The 17,336-nt window shown below is 42.6% G+C and overlaps 1 protein-coding gene across 3 annotated transcripts in view; it reads right to left on the reverse strand.

The window, feature by feature from the left end:
• The window catches only part of GMDS (GDP-mannose 4,6-dehydratase), a 795,040-nt gene that overhangs the window by 404,308 nt on the left and 373,396 nt on the right, over nucleotides 1-17,336 (reverse strand). The window lies entirely within an intron of this gene.

Genomic DNA, 17,336 nt, shown 5'->3' on the forward strand with positions numbered 1-17,336 from the left:
GCCACCAGGGGCCAAGGGCACCAGAGGCGCAAGCCATCCTAGACCTGCCAGGTATCCAGAGGCGAGGTAGAGAGCACGCCTAGCCCCACCTTCCCTTCTCTCTCTGGATCAGATGTAGGGAAGGGGGTGGAGGGAGCAAAAAAAAAAAAAAAAAAGCTATATAAAAAACACCACTGGCAACTCCGGAGAAAGGGTGACTGATTAATTGAACTTGTTTCATAAACATTCGCTGCCTTCACCATTACACCATAACATTTAGGATCGCTCCACAGCACTTGTGACTACTGCAGTGATTCCTCTGTGAAGACAGTCTGGCTTCTTCACGCACCCCAATGACTTTCGAGGTGGTCTGATGCTAGCTGTGTTCCCAGGGCCTGCACTCCAGGCTCAGGGCTACTGTAAGAATCTAGGACTTTCTAATGCAAAGAAAACAGCAACAGGGGCCATGCATTTGATCTGGGTAATGTAATAGATAGGGTGATCCAACTGCAAAGTTTCTAAAAAGAATACGCTTTCCCCACATACTGATTCTAGTAACCAGAGCTAAGGAAACAGTCTCCAGGGAGAGGCTAATGTCTTCCCAAGAAGACCAGTCAGAAAGTTCAGCTGCTCTATCTTTGGACCATTAATGCTAGATGTTGAGTCAGGCTATATCCCAAAACACCTACAACTGAAAAGTAATTCTTCTTAAATGAAAACTGGCATATTAAGTGTACCCTCTGGGTTTGGGGAATGTTTCCCACCCCAGAATAAATGTTTAAGCACAAAGAGACAGTAATGGTCACTCTGCTGATAACTACGTTTCATTCAGTAATCCATCAAGTACGAAAAAATGGCAGAGAAAATGGACCTTTATATTTTAATTTCCTGGTGCCTGTTCTTTCCCTCACTTAAAAAAAAAAAATGTTCAGTTTGTCAAAAGAATAAGCAGAAATCACTAGAATATGATACGCCCTCCCTGTCGCGCTAATTCGTTTTCAAGGGAAAAGAATTACACAGAGAAAGGACGCCACCACACACATATAATGACAGTATTAACCATTCTGACTTGCAACATAAATTGGATCATTAAATGATTTAAATGTTCCTCATTAAGTTTTATTAGCCTCAATTTTTAACTTTTTTTCTTCCTCTTAAAATTAAAAATGAGCCTTCCTTCGACTTTGCACGCCTTCAGGCAGCACTCAGATTAGGTGAGGTCTCCAGGGAATCACAGACTAGTCTGCAGGGAAAGACACCTTCATAACCTCATAACCGAATCCATGGGAGTGCCCTTCGGAGTTTCTAAGTCCTTCATAAAAATTAAAATCCAAGGGTACACCTTTTAAGCTTTTTCAAACTTAAAGGGAGAAAAAGAATTCACAGTCTTATCATTTCAGTGTCTACCATTTCTAATTACTAAGATGTGACCCCATCAGAGAATTTCGGGAGAGTACCAACTTTTTTGAGCCTTTACTAAGTAGGTTAAGCACTTTATTATCGGATGGGGTAAAATTTGAAAACTTCAAATACAGTTATACAGTCTTATCCAAATGTGAAATGTAACACCTACTGACTGATGAGCGTGGTACCTAAGAAAAGAAAGAAAGAAAGAAAAAAATACCAGAGATCTTCCTCTCTCCAAGGCTAACGTGTCTGAGCTGTCCATGTGATATACACAGGCCAACCAAATTAAAAATAAAATAAAATAAAATAAATAATATAATAAATAAAATAAAGAAAGCCACACACACCAACAAAAACCTTTACATGTTTGCTTCTAAAATCAAAGAGGTTACATTAAAAAGTGGAGTATTCAGAAACTGGAAAATAAGTAGACATTTGGTCAGAAAATTTTCAAATGTGTGGAATTTTATATCAAACACAAAAATACAGAGCTTCACCTCGTCAGGCACACACAGAAAGACGTCCAGTGACTGGGAAGAAAACACAGGCGACCACCTACTAAATGCACTAAGAGTTCACAGCCACATTTCACATGGATCTTCCCTTCTGCTGTGCAAAAAACGAATCAAGGAGAGAGTCCTTCAGTCACATAATTTGCTCAGGTATTGCAAATTGATTCTTTAAGAAAGTTAAGATGTTGTAAACATGCCTCGATTATATTCTCATTTGCCTCAGTTTACTGGTTCCCAAACTTGGAAGCCCAGTGTCCAAAAGACACTGTAGAAGCTAGTTTTCTTCCTCAGAGAACAAAGCACAATAATTCTTTTAAGAAGACTAAATTCCAGTTGCAGAAAAAAACAAAAAACAATGCTATGTCAAAAAATGACAATAATACGCCTTTTTTTCACCTTGGAAACCTTGGACTTGAAGGAAGCTTGCTGTGTAGCTCTTCCTGGCCTCCAGATGAATTCTAAGACCATCACTGTGACACCAGCATCAGACACCACAGGGGTGGCCTGGACATAAGGCACACACAGTCGCTGAGGAGCAGGAAACGCAGCCAGATGGTTCTGCTGAGGGAAGCGCTTTTTTTTTTCTTTCTAAACCAAAAAGCACTAATAGGTCAAACACAAAAATGCAGATACCGTAAAACGGAAAGCTAACAGGGTAACAGGGAGATTTATGTAAATAAGACAAGCTCAGTTTTGTATTATGTTCCCAATCTACATCAGTAAACGGCTGTAGGAAAAAAAGAAGGAAAAATAACCCAGCAGAATTGACAGAAAAGTTATTAGCAATCCTTAAATAGAAACTGCTGCCGAGTTCTGGAAGCCAACGCCATACAAGTTGTGCTACACTGAGCGCCTATGAATTATCATAAAAACTTCTTTTAAATGAATCTTTAAATACCAAGTCTAAGTAACTATAGTCTATACTCTGGTTCTTACACATCCAACGTAATGTAATTATTAAGAATCAGTCACATGTAGTCTGGGCCTGGGCTGAAACATGCATGCGGGTGGCTGGAGCTGCCGCCATCTTGGACTCATGACAGGAAGGCCAGAGTAACCCTGGGATTGTACAGCCGGCCCTCTGCCACCAGCCCTGGGCTTCCCATAGGAGTAAACAGGGAACCCCAAGATCTGGTGGACAATATAACGGAAAGACCACAAAAGACTGGAGTTCCATTGAGACTCTGATAAAAACTATAGTATCTTAAAGTCAACTAATACCTCTGAAAAATGAAGAGGCTGGGCAGGATAATGCATAACGTTGCTCCAGTGTCTAAAAGTACAAGGGTTGAGATTTGTTCATCCCCCCAAGGTGTTCATTTGAGAAATATGCCTTGAGCCCTTGTGATCCAGGGCCTGTGACAGGCACTAGAGCTACAAACATGAACCAGCCTGGTCTGTCACACTGAGTCCATGTGGTCCTGAAAAAGCCACCCACCAACCCTGGGGTAGAGGACCTCCCACCCAAAAACCACAGAAGTGTGAATAAAGGGTAAGAGGCCCACATAGGAAATGGCCAACTCTCCTGGTGAGGTGGTTGGGGAGGAAGCCCTCCAGGAGGCAGCTCAGGCCACACCTTGATCTGCAGGGAGATTTCAAGAGGAGAGCAGCAGGGGCCAGGCACAGAGTAAACACAACCCCAGGGACACAGGAATGTTCTTCATGTGAGTGATGAGGATAAAACCAGAAGAGGCCTAGAACTTCACACTCCCAACACCAGCCTTTATCCTGCAGTGAGGACACAGGAGGTGGTTTAAAGGAGAAATAACATGATTGGATCTGTGTTTCAGAAGATAATTCCGCAGCAGTGTGGAAGGCACAGAGGACATGTCACGTGTAGCACACAGCAGCCACTCAATAAAATGGACAGGACGGGCAGCCAATGAGGAGGCTGGGAAGTAATCATCCTAGTGGTTCAGGAATAAGGTGATCCAGGGCTAACAAAAAGAAAGATGGTTGAGGAAGTGGAACCAAGGAAGAGAACTAAAAAAAACACCAGAAGCATCAAAAGTTGCCCAGGTTAGAACTGGGCAACTTACCGTGGAGAATGAGGAGGGTGCAAACAGTATCTGCAGGGTCTTAGATTCTACAAAACCATGTGTTCAGGCAGCTAACCCAGGGGTGGGGACATGCTGTGCATGCTTCCTGGGGGCGGGGGGTGGGGGAGGGAGGATAAGGTGGCATGGAAGAGTGACTCTCAATTTTAGAAATATTAGTTTTCAGGTGTATGTGGGACATCTACATGAAAATGAGTCAGGAGCAGGGAAGACAGAGGACAGTGGTCACATCACGCTTAGAGCACAGACCCTGGATCAGCAAACCTTTGATGTAGCTGCATCTGGGGTGACTTAAAAACATGCCTGCAGGTTCTTTGACACTCCTTCCACTGAGTGGTGGATGGGGTTCCATCCCTCTTCCTGAACATGGCCTGACCGTGGTAGTCCTTCTAAAGAACACAGTGTAGCAGGGTGATGCTGTGTGACTTCTGTGGCAGGTGACAGAAATGGACTAGGGCTTCTGCATGGCACTCCATCAGGACGCATGTCTACAGGTTCCTGACCTGCCATCGGAAGTCTAGCTAGTGTGAAGCTACCAGGCTGGGAGATCAGGTGGAGAGAACACAAAGAGATAGAGACCTGGCTATTTAAGTCTTCTCAGCCTAGGTGGCAGACAAGGCAGAGGGCGCCCTGGAGATAACTCCAGACCCAACCATTCTCTGCTACAACCTTGAGCAAGAACCCCCAATCTGAGCCCAGTCAAACTCTACAATTATGAGATAGAACAACAATGAATAGTTGCTGTGTGTTTTATGGCACCAGATTGGGAGAGCTGGTTATGCAGCATTAGATGCCTGAAACATCAGCTCTCCCCTTGCCGGCTGGCTGATCTGAGGCAAACTCAATTATTTTACCTTCCTAGGACTTAGGTTTTGCCTCTAAGGAAATAAAGAAGCCCAGCTATCCCAAAAACCTGTGGTGGAAGTTAAGCTTGTAAAAAGTGTCAAGTAGTTGATACATTTTCAGTACTCCCTAAGGCCCTAAACTTGAAAATAAAGGCTAAGTGAGTATTATAATCCACGGTATTTCAGATTCAGCAAAGGCCTGCTCTTTAAAACAAAACAAAAACCTGACAATTAGAGCTATTCAAAAGTAAAGGCACACTTTGGGATGTACTAGTTTCTGTTATTCAAACACAGACTGGTCAACCAGCTCTCAAACTTGCTTCAAAGATGGAAGGCGAGCTGTGCCTTAATATCATAAAAAGTCTAGCTGGTTTAAAAGCTGTCATTAAATATTTCTGATACAAACTCATATGACAATCAAAGTTTTTATGTAGTTTAGCCCTTTATTATCAGCTTTTTGATATTCCATCCTATATGGAAAACGTGACTTAGGAAAAAGAAAGGAAGGCTTGTAACCACCAAGAGCAATGTAGTGCTGCTCCTCACACAGTGCCAGTGTTGATAAAATACAAAGTATGAGGCCATAACCAGGAATTTACCATGCTCTTTTTTTAAGAAGGCTTGCAGTTCACAGCAGCCTGGAAGTCCCCCACCCGCCACTTGAGACACAGAGAGAAGGAGGAATAAAAGCAAAGAGTTAAGGCCTTAGAAGGGAGCGGGAGCGAGGGAGGAAGAAGAGGAGGGAGAAAGAGAGACTATGAATGAGAATGAATTAGCAAAGAGTCTACTGAAATGCTTCACTAGGCCAACAAAATTTCTTTGAGCCCCACTAGACTTCAACATCCCAGAGCCCTATACCATGCACAATTAAACAAACAAACCAGTACTTCATTAGGGGTAATTTTAATAGTTGACTCATTTGGACCAGCAGTCAAGTGATGGCTTTGCTTTCCCAAAGGGCTAGCTGAGGGTTCACTACAATGAAGCTTTCAGCTGCCTGTGACAAAGGACAATGGAATTTAAACCATCCAGGCCAAGGCTTCACACTTCTCAGTTTCAGTTTTTTGAAGATAAGGATCAAATGAAGTGTATTTCTGTTAAACGTGTATTTCCTGTACAGGGCTGATATCGTCTTCAAATTATATGATTGTACTACTATTAAATTAATCCTAAGTGCAGAGAAGTGTCTGACTTAGAACATAGGACCTGGGCTTTTAACTTTCAGCTCTGTTTTACCATTTCTTTCCAGCTCAATTTCTCATACTTGAGTCGAGGCCTTTGTTTCACAAGATGAGCAGGATCTTTGAAGGCCATTAGTCAGCGCGCTAATTGACTTGTAATTACTGGTGAGAGACACATGTTTGTTAGATGGTCAACTCCTGATGTCGGTGAGAGGAAAAAAAAAACCAACTGGAATCTCACAAGAGTGGCTAAACATACCAGAAACCAACTCACAATGGTAGTGAGGGGCTCTGCTATAGGCAACGGGTGAGTCAGGAGGCAGAAGTGGAAGCCACTGCTCACTGGGGGGACTTCCAGCAAATGGCTTCTCCTTTCAAAGCTGGTTTCCTCATATGAAAAACAGAACAGTTCTTGTCCTACCAGCCACAGTCAGAGATTTGTCAGGTGAACCAAATCCAAAGATGGAAACGATAGAGCAGTACAAAATATGACAGGACAATATCTGTGGTTTAAAAATGGTCCTGTGAAGGCTCTTTGTATCTTGTTTTCAAACTTGAAATGTAAGATCCAGTAAAAATCAGCAAGTACTTCTTGACCTAATGGAGACCAGGTAGAGAAGAAACCGATGACACCACGAGGCCCTCTGGATGCTGATTTTTCTGCCTGTTTACTAGTTAGAAAGGAACCCTGGTGGTGCAGTGGTTAAGCACTGGGCTGCTAACCAAAAGGTTCCAACCTACCAGCTGTTCCACGGGAGAAACGTGGCAGTCTGCTTCCGTAAAGATTTATACCCTTGGAAACCTTATGGGGCAGTTCTACTCTGTCCTATAGGGTCGCTATGATTGGGAATCAACTCAGCGGCACATAACAACAACTGGTTAGACGGAGGCAGGTGCAGCTGTGCTCCTGAGCGGTGAGGACCTGGTCACAGGCTCCAGAAGTGCAAGGCCGCACCCTCCAGGATGCAGCCTGTCTCCTCCAGGCCCTCACTGAGGAGCACCCACACACCCCCACGCAGAGAAGGCAAGCGGCCCTGCCCCCGGAGGCTGAGGCACACCACTTCGTCCCATGAGTCAGAGCCGAAAGCCAGTCTGAGAACAATGATATGTACTCTGAATATGTGGACGTGTGGTGGGGGGAGGAAATGAAATTACACGTGTAAAAGCCCAAAATGATACTGCAGAATGCTTCTGTCTTCTGACTGTGCAGTTTGCATAGACTCTCTACAAAAAAAAAAAAAAAAATACAAAAGCCACTGTCAAATAACTTTGTATAAGATTACATCCAATTAAAAATGTATTTCGGAACAAAGTGATCTACCTCTGAGTTTGTTTTTGTGGGGGGGGGGGGTCTGAATGGGGGGTAGGATCAGGAGAAGGGAAGGGGTCGAAGAGTGTGAAGAGCCTCCACAAGAACAGAGCCTGGGATGGACATCTACCTGCCTTTATTTAGAGGAGACCCTTCTGAACTCACAGAAACACTGTGAATGTCACACAAACAGGTGTCCGAACAAGCAGATGAGGGTACTTTATCTTGCAAACTAACAAGTCTAATTTTCCTTTCTAAATCAGGACCTGTGTCATTCCTTCTTTTTTCCAGCTGTTCAGGGAGCCTCTTTGTAAACCTAAGAATAAGGTCCAGCAATAGTAGAATCTACGGGTGCCTGGGAAACTTTCCTCAATATGAGGACATACGGGAACTAGTCAGTTCCCTTTGTGGTTTGCAGGCACCAATAGAGACAATGGCTTGGAAACATTTTACTTGGCTCAAGTAAATCCCTCACAACTAAACCCAAACGTGGTCAGGTCACCCAACCCAGTGCCGTTGAGTCGATTCCCACGGTCAGGTCACACTCGGAGAGAAATCTTCCATTTATGCTAAGTGCAGGAAATAATCTAAAAGGAATAGAACGCATTTCATTTTTATAAATTTTATAAAGACATGATTAGGAAAGGAGATTGAATTCAATTTAAGTATCTGTAGGGCATCTGTTATGTACCAGGCATGTTGACAGGCACGATTAAGGATAACAAACACCACCATCACCACCAAGTTTCTGCCTCCAAGGAGCTTCCTTGAGGGAGAGAGACTGAAGGTAACTACGTCTATCCCAGATTAGTGGAGGAAGGGGTCCAGTCTCAGAGATCTCACTCTTGAAGTAATGGGGTAAGCCCAGGCATTCTCTCCATAATATGCGGAAAAAAACAGCAAATGTTATCTCAACTACATTTCAAAACTCTGAGAGGTAGTTGCAGAAGCTACACGAAGGAGTAATTTTGTCTTTTTCTATAGAAACTTTCCTACTAATTTCCAGATGAGGCTCAAATCTACAATGCAAAGACACTCCCTTAAAGGATCTCAATTTTGCCATTAAATAACTCTGCTCCTGTAAATCTGTATTTGTGAACTAATGAGGCTTAGTGGAAGCCCAATTCAATTTTTTTCTTTTCTAAAGCACACAGACTTTCACTTCACAGTACCCCAAATTCGTCATTTTGGGGCATAATCGGCTTGCATGCACAATGCATCTGTAGTTTCTAGAGCACTTCTAAAATCTACATAAGAAAACCCTTTGGGGACTCTAAGAGGACAATGACTTTTAAATATTCCTTAAAATATGGCATAAATAGAGGAAGAGGACATAGAACAACTCACCGGCCAGTGTTAAAGGTATTTCACTAGCAAGTAAAAGTGTCAAAGTTTTATTCACACAAGACCCCTATTCCTCACGTTTCCTCAGGGAAGGTGCAGGCCCAGGCCTCAAGATGACAGCACCAGGTGACAGGATAACCAGCACACAGGTCCTACATCGATCACGGAGATCCACCTGATTTCAGGACCCAATTGGCTCTACAAATCACCAGTTATCTTAGTTTTAGGAAAATCAATACCGATCTTAAAAGTGCCAGTGAGCCAACACACACAGGAAGGCTCAAACCCTTTCTTTACCTAAGGAAACAGTACAAGGGAAATTTCTGTGACTTCACTGGTATGACTGCATTGCAGAAAATAAGCAGAAGAGATGTTTTCCAGGCATGAAGGACATAGGGGCAGAAAACTTGATGTGTTTCTCTGCCTTAGGGGACGCTCTACTCAGAAAAGGTTTTTGCTTTATGACTTTGGTTACGAAGCCCAGGCTAAGACAGCAGCACCTGACAACCAAGAAGTCTCAGAAAGCAAGAGCAGAGCACAGGATCTCTGCCAATGGCCTATGAAGACAAAGTGTTGAATTTGAGCAAACAACTACCTGCAAGGAAGGTCTAGATATGTTGGAAAAAACATATGGTATTTTAGAATGAGTTAAAAAAACAGTGGGATTTTGACTTTTAGCTTGTCTTCTGTGTGTGTGTGTGCATGTGTGTGTAAGAGAGAGCGACAGAGAGAGGCAGGCCATAGTTTACAGAGGCAATTGCATCTACATCACATGAGTGGGTAGTTTTGTGCTATCACAACTAAACTAACTAGCCAGTTTTTGTTCTTGGGCAAAAATGTGTGTGAGGTGGGAGATGCTAGTGAAAGGACAGACAGCTGATTAACAGGGAGGGGCTGGGAGGAAAGCGCACAGAAGGGAGTCTCAGCACGGCGGGAAAATGGAGCTATGGACTGACAGATGCACTGGGGGGTAAGGGCAGAAGCTGAATATAAAAACCAGTACCATAATCTAAATGTATAAGGACACCCTTGTTTTCCCAGGACTTTTACTCTCAGGAATACAACCAAGATTTTCTGAGGTACGAATGGCCATTTCATAACCCACGAGAATGTGATGACACTTGGCATCAATGGGAGCGACGGGTGGGGCAGGGGGACATGCTTCCACCCTGATGTGCTTAGGGTAACTGTGACCCATTAGAGCTAGCAGGGTGTCTACACAAGCGTCAGACCCACCCCACAGGCACTGTGTGGTGAATATGCACTCCATTCTGTATTCCTTTGCATTCTCTCCACACACACACACATTTGCCAAGAATGAATTTTCTAATTGAACGTCGTATGCTCAAATTTATGTTTAAAATCAAGCTGAATATGTGATCTAAAAATGCAACTTGATGAAAAATCCACTCTAGAAATATGGGTGGTATAGCCTTCTCTCATTAAAACAATAAACAGCTTCTGGGACTTAGGGTCCTGGCTACTCCTAGGATATCATTTCCCACCAGTTTAGACCTGGCCGGATAAAACATGGCAACTATGGCTTTCTGCAGTTTTCCTAGTTTATTGTAAAGAATACACAGAAAACTTAAAGTTTACTGTAAAATATTTAAGACATAACCATAGATGACAGAACAAAGAAGCAAAAAGGAGAAATGGCAAACTGAATTTGTTATATAGAGTTTTCCACAACTAGATCAAGAAAGTGTTTTCTTCCTTCACTTGGGTGTGAATGGTATATTCTTTTGGAAGAGAAACAGGTTGTTTAATCTAAACATTTTAAGTTTCAAAAAAGTCGTAAATTGCTACACATTTGTTTTGTTTTTTCTATAAATTAAGGTGGTTCTTTCCTATGTTCTTTGTTCATTTTGGGCCCTGAGTTACATTTCTGTACGTGCTTGGTTTATAATGAGCATTTAGAAGAATATGAAACCATCATATTCTTCTAAATGCAGATAAAGAAAATATTATTTACTTATTTTCATTTTTCCTCAGAGTATACTTCAAACATTTTCCCCCAATGAAAAACAAGTCAGTACCATATATAAATGTGTATGTGTGTATACATATATATATATATATATAACAAAAATAAACATACAATTTTAAATACTTGCAAAAGATCAAAATAAAAAATCAACAAGCATTACAGCCACATTCAATGATCAGGCCAGTGGTATATTTTCCTGTCAAGCAAGAACATTTCATAACCCACATAAGTATGAATACAGAATTAGACCCCTGGCTGAATAGAAATCTTATCACTGACATTATTCCCTAATTAATAAAGATATTGTTTGGGTGGGTTTTTACAGGAAACACCCCAGGGCATCTCTGCAGATACTTACAGGATGCTGTCCACTGCAATACAAAGGCAATGGTGACTATGAAGGACAGTTACGGTGACGGTGCCGTTAAGAGAGCGAGCGCTCGACAGTCCTAGTGTGTCCGACCTGCTATCATTTTGTGACAAAGACACAACCTTTGCTCTGCCTTCCTGTCTTAAGAAACCTTACTAAAACACAGATGCTGGAACCACTAACACTTTAGACAACTGAAACTCAACAAGAATTCCAGCAATGATCCTGCATAGACATAAGTGTTTTTTGCTCATGATGTCACAACCAACTGGCACAAAAAAACAAACAAAACTCGCTGACATCGAGTCGGTTCCGACTCATAGTGACCCTGTAGAAAAAGAGTAGAACTGCACCTGTAGGGTTTACAAAGAGCAGCTGGTAGATTCGAACTGCTGACCTTTTGGTTAGCAGCCGAGCTCTTAACCACTATGCTGCCAGGGTTTCAACCAATAAGCAAGCTTCTCTTAAATAATATCTCAGAAAGTGTAGGTGACATCTTTTCCTTCTGATTGTGTGAGTTAAGACAGGATGCAAAGTGCTGGTAGCAAACTGAGGGATGGGGAAGGAAGCACTGGGAAACAGTGGTCCACCTGTCGGGTTCAGTCAACACTCTCCTCTCCCTCCCAGGACCCTCCCTCACAGAAGGGGTTCCCCAGTGCAGAAAACTGTGATGAAGGTGAGTACACTTACAGGACAACAGCCGGAGCAGGATGCACACCTGAAGTAAGCATCTCTGCCCAACACACCTTCCACCCTCACCTGATCTGCTCAGTATAAAGACTAACTCAGTGAGCGCTGATAGCTGTCTCAGCCGGGGACTCTCGTCTTCCAGACTCTTCCCTGCCGTCTGGACCACAAATGGCAGGAAGACAAAAGGGCATGGAAGGTGATCGAGATCCCACTGCTAATGTCCATGTTCCCACAGTGCAGTATAATCTGGTTACGAGCCCACTCAGGAGTCAGGCCTGGCTGGAATTCTGCCTTCATTTGCCTCCACTGGTGGCTCTGGGCAAATGTCACCTACAAGAACTCAGTGCCGTCAATCGATTCTGACTCACAGCTACCCTACAGGGCAGAGTAGAAGTGCCCCATACAGTTTCCAAGGAGCACCTGGTGGATTCGAACTGCTGACCTCTTGCGTCACTATGGCTCCAAAAGTCATCTGATTCTCAGTTCCTTCCTCCGTAAAATGAGAACACAATAGCTACCTTTCAGGGCTGTTCTATGTATCATGTGCGATAACGTACATGTAGTTCTCAGTAAAGTTTCGGGTACATAATAAGTACCCAACATTTGGGAATTATTATTTCTAAAAGTAACCTTATTGTCCATCAACGGATGAATGGTTAAATAAATTATGGTATATTCACACAATGGAATACTACGCATCAATAAAGAACAGTGACGAATCTGTGAAACACTTCATAACATGGAGGAACCTGGAAGGCATTATGTTGAGTGAAATTAGTCAGATATTGAAGTCACTATTAGAAGATATTGAGAAATAATATAAACTGAGAAGAACACATTCTTTTGTGGTTATGGGGGGGGAGGGAGGGAGGGTGGGAGAGGGTCATCTACTGATTAGATAGTAGATAAGAACTACTTTCGGTGAAGGGAAGAACAATACTCAATATAGGGAAGGTCAGCTCAACTGGACTGGACCAAAGGCAAAGAAGTTTCCTGGATAAACTGAATGCTTTGAAGGTCAGCGGAGCAAGGGTGGGGGTTTGGGGACTATGGCTTAAGAGGACTTCTAAGTCAATTGGCATAATAAAATCTATTAAGAAAACATTCTGCATCCCACTTTGAAGAGTGGCGTCTGGGGCCTTAAATGCTAACAAGCGGCCATCTTAGATGCATCAATTGGTCTCAACCCACCTGGATCAAAGGAGAAGGAAGAACACCAAGGTCACATGATAACTATGAGCCCAAGAGACAGAAAGGGCCACATGAACTAGAGACTTACATCATCCTGAGACCAGAAGAACTAGATGGTGCCCGGCCACAACCAATGACTGCCGTGACAGGGAGCACAACAGAGAACCCCTGAGGGAGCAGGAGAATAGTGGGATGCAGACCCCAAATTCTTATAAAAAGACCAGACTTAATGGTCTGACTGAGACTAGAAGAATCCCGGCAGTCATGGTCCCCAAACCTTCTGTTGGCCCAGGACAGGAACCATTCCCAAAGACAACTCATCAGACATGGAAGGGACTGGACAATGGGTTGGAGAGAGATGCTGATGAGGAGTGAGCTACTTGTATCAGGTGGACACTTGAGACTGTGTTGGCATCTCCTGTCTGGAAGGGAGATAGGAGGGTAGAGAGGGTTAGAAACTGGCAAAATTGTCACGAAAGGAGAGACTGGAAGGAGGGAGTGGGCTGACTCATTAGGGGGAGAGTAAATGGGAGTATGTAGTAAGCTGTAAGTTTATATGTGAGAGACTGACTTGATTTGTAAACTTTCACTTAAAGCACAATAAAAATTATTAAAAAAAAAAAAGTACCCTTATCAAGTCAGTGCTCCCTACAAAAAAAGGTAGGGGGGTAGTGAAATATGTTAAAATTCAGATGAAACTCAACTCCCCCACCCCAACAACTTGGATGTGCCCTGGACTTGCTTTTGGACCCGAAGAAATCCTCAGGGGCACCTGTGAGGTCACCTGTTGACTAAAACTTCCTGCCATATTGTAAATAGCTTTCTGCCCAGCACTAGGAGAGCTCGGATTAGATCACTCAGTGATCCACGTCCCCCAGGAGCCAAGTGATTCTGGGTGGCGAAAGCTTAAGCACAAGTTACTTCTGGCCCAGACTCTGCCAATTACCTTAACTCCTGATATTCTCTGGCTATAGTTGAGTTCCAGCAATTTTTATCAAGGTGGGATCACAGTGGGACCTTGATAACCAAACTGAGTTACTCCAGCTTTTATTTAAACACACCACACTGTTTCCCATCTCTGTACTTGTAGATGCTAATAGTTATTTTCAAGGTCAAATAAGTTTGGGAAACACTGTATCAATCTTAGTGGGACATAATGTACACCCATCCATATAGCACAAGTATTGGGAAGGCCTGCAAGAAACCTGCTTAACTGTATACAATCTAGCATTTTTTAAACTTACTTGGGCTTGGGCAGAGCATAAAAGATTGTCATGGGTAGCAGTTAGAACAGTGACCCGGTGCCCAGGGCTGTAACGGGCACATGGTAGGTGCTCAATAACATGTATGTCGAACGAATCAAGGAATTGGAGAGGTGAGGTTCTCTGGACTGCAGCTGTCAGCCACCACTGGTCAATGCCGACTACAGGAATTTGCTGGAGTCAGATATGCGTGCCCCAAAGTGCTTGTATGAACACTAGGAGTTTTCCTCTGGCCTCAACATATATGGAGGAAGGCAGACACAGGAACAGGTGAAAAAGGGTCAGGTAAACATTTAATTTTACAAATTTGCAATGCAGACTGACTATATCCTGTAAGAAATGCATACAGTTTTTGCTAACTTGTATTTGTATAATCTTGGGATTATAACTACAGGGATATTTTCTCTCAAAATGTGGTAATAGTAGATGCTAATTATAGAATCACAGTGGTGGGGGTATGGGTGTTCACTGTAAAATCCATTCAACTATTATTTTGTATGTTTAAGAGTGTTCCTAATAAAATGCTGGAAAAAATGGAACTGCATATAGCTTATTTATTCTGAAGTACTAGCTAATTTAACCTAATTTCATATTCTTTATTTCAAGTTGAATTATCAAATCTGAAATATCAGGTTGAATTATCTATTTCAAGCTGAATTACCCAATGAACCTGCGTCAGCAGCAGGAAATGGCTTTGTGTAAATTGTTGCGGAGTGTTTTCAAGGCAGGTGTAGACTGTAATCCTGTGTGCACAGCACATCAGTGCTCGTTCTTCACAGGGCTGTGTGCACAGCCATCAGTGCTCGCTCTTCACAGGGCTGTGTGCACAGCACATCAGTGTTCGCACTTCACAGGGCTGTGTGCTCAGCCATCAGTGCTTGCTCTTCACAAGGCTGTGTGCACAGCACATCAGTGCTCGCTCTTCACAGGGCTGTGTGCGCAGTGCATCAGTGCTCACTCTTCACAGGGCTGTGTGCACGGCGCATCAGTGCTCGCTCTTCACAGGGCTGTGTGTGCCGTGCATCAGTGCTCGCTCTTCACAGGGCTGTGTGCACAGCACATCAGTGCTCGTTCTTCACAGAGCTGTTATTATGTCCTTTTCACAGATGGGTAAACAGAGATATAAGAGCTCCTTTAAAGCTAGCAGCAAACCTCTGACACAGCTGGGGTCACTCGCACCCCGTTTCCACCGTAAGGACAAAATGCTCTCTATTCTCTATCATGAAAAGTTGCTTCATCTAAAGACTTACTAATAGGCTATTTTTGTGTGTAAATGACAGGACTTCTGTCACTGAAAGTGTGTGTGAAATCAGCCCAGGTATGCCTGGCGTGACCTCCACGGCTGACTCCGTGCAGGCACGCAAATGTACACCAACAACTGTGCTTCTCCTTTTTCACTTTTAGGGTTGTTGACTTTAATTTTGGAAACATTTACATTTACTCATAAGTCTCTGAAGTAACCTTGTTTTAATACATTCAGAAAGAAATTAGTAATATTTCTTAAAACGGAAAGTAGCAAACTATGAATTCTTACTTAGCAATTCTTACTTACCAAACAGTAATGAGTACCTTTTTAGAAATCAAGAAATTTAGATAAATTTCTTTCAGAACACATAAATGAGAACTATAAACTGTATTATATCATCGGTGTGTGTTGCTGTTAGACCCCCAAGGGAATCGTGAATACTCAAAACCCACTTGTACTGTGGACTAAATCAGGTCTTGAGTGCCAGCTCGAGTGACTTAACTTCGTATGTGTGTAACTCTTGCGGAATCTGAGGATTTCACATTCTTGATGAAAGACCACAGCATCTTGCTCTTGAGTGGTCATTTTGGCTTCTGGGCCTGCTATATTGACACCATGTTGTCAAGCAATCTTAGAAATGACTTCATTGGGAACATCTTTTGAAGTCTGCACCACACTGCACCCGGGAGCAGTGCAGACCTTGGCACTGGGAACAGGATGATAACAGGAGCCTTTTCCAGACCCACTGAGCTGACAGAAGCATGGCTCAGTGCTCATGTATTTATTTAACTGTGTCATACATTTTCGTTGGATTATTTTTGATCCATTTTTAAAATGTCATTTTTTTTTTTCCCTGATTGCAAAGGCTTATGCCTGTTCATTTCAAATCATGGAAAACATAGAAAGTGTAAACAAACAAACAAACAAACCCTCAAATATAAACAGTAATAAGTACTATAAACATTTTGGTAAACTGTTTCTTTCACTATCAACATCTACTTGATTTCTGAGTTCCAACAGAAATTTTACATACAAACTTCTTTTCTGTCCAACTGCAGAAAATAAAATAAAATTAGCATCTATTTGGTTCCTGAATTTGGAGAACAAGATGAAGGGGAATGCCTTCTATATAAGTATATGCAGATAGCTATAAGGCTATATACCAAAATGATAACACTAACAATATATTTATTTTTACAAAACTTGGCTTCCATTTTTAAGTAGGTAAGCTCAGATAGGTTAGACAAAAAAAAAAGTTACAACTTCTCATGTAAACACCTCTATTTTTCCATTTTCCGATGATTCCTAATTGTGTGGCCCTATGCATTTTTTTGATATAATGTCCCTAACACATGTCTAAGGACTACGGTCATAAAACAATTCTTCGTAGTTATAGCTTGTTGTTAGGTACCATTGAGTTGATTCTGACTCACGGCAACCCTGTAGGATAGAGTAGAGCACGCCGGAAGCATCTGGCACATTTTTATCTGCAGAGCAGCCAGTGGGTTGGAAATGCCAACCTGTCAGTTAGCAGCTGAGGGCTTAATCACTGTGCCACAAGGGCTCCTTAATTACAGCTGAGAAGAATGTATTTAAGTGACTGAAACCAATTACTGAAAATCAGAGCTAATTTCTTGTTCATAATTTAAATCAGCATTAGATGCTCAAGTACAGATCATCGGTGTTTTTAGTTGTATAAACAAATATAATAACAGGGCAGAAGCTAACCTGAACTTTAGCCTGTGAAATACTTGTTTGTTTCTTTTGTGATCCTTGGAGTTTTTTTCTGAATTAAATCGGGGACAAGGAAGGCAGACTGGCTTCCTTCCCAGTGAGGAATGTTAAAGACAGCAAAAGTCAGACGAGCTCAGGGAGACTACAAGCACCCAGACAGAGGATGACGACAGAGCCCAGGGACAGGGCACTGCCACTACATGCTCACTACCGTCTGGA

Source organism: Loxodonta africana, chromosome 1, assembly GCF_030014295.1.
Source record: "Loxodonta africana isolate mLoxAfr1 chromosome 1, mLoxAfr1.hap2, whole genome shotgun sequence".
NCBI lineage: Eukaryota > Metazoa > Chordata > Mammalia > Proboscidea > Elephantidae > Loxodonta > Loxodonta africana.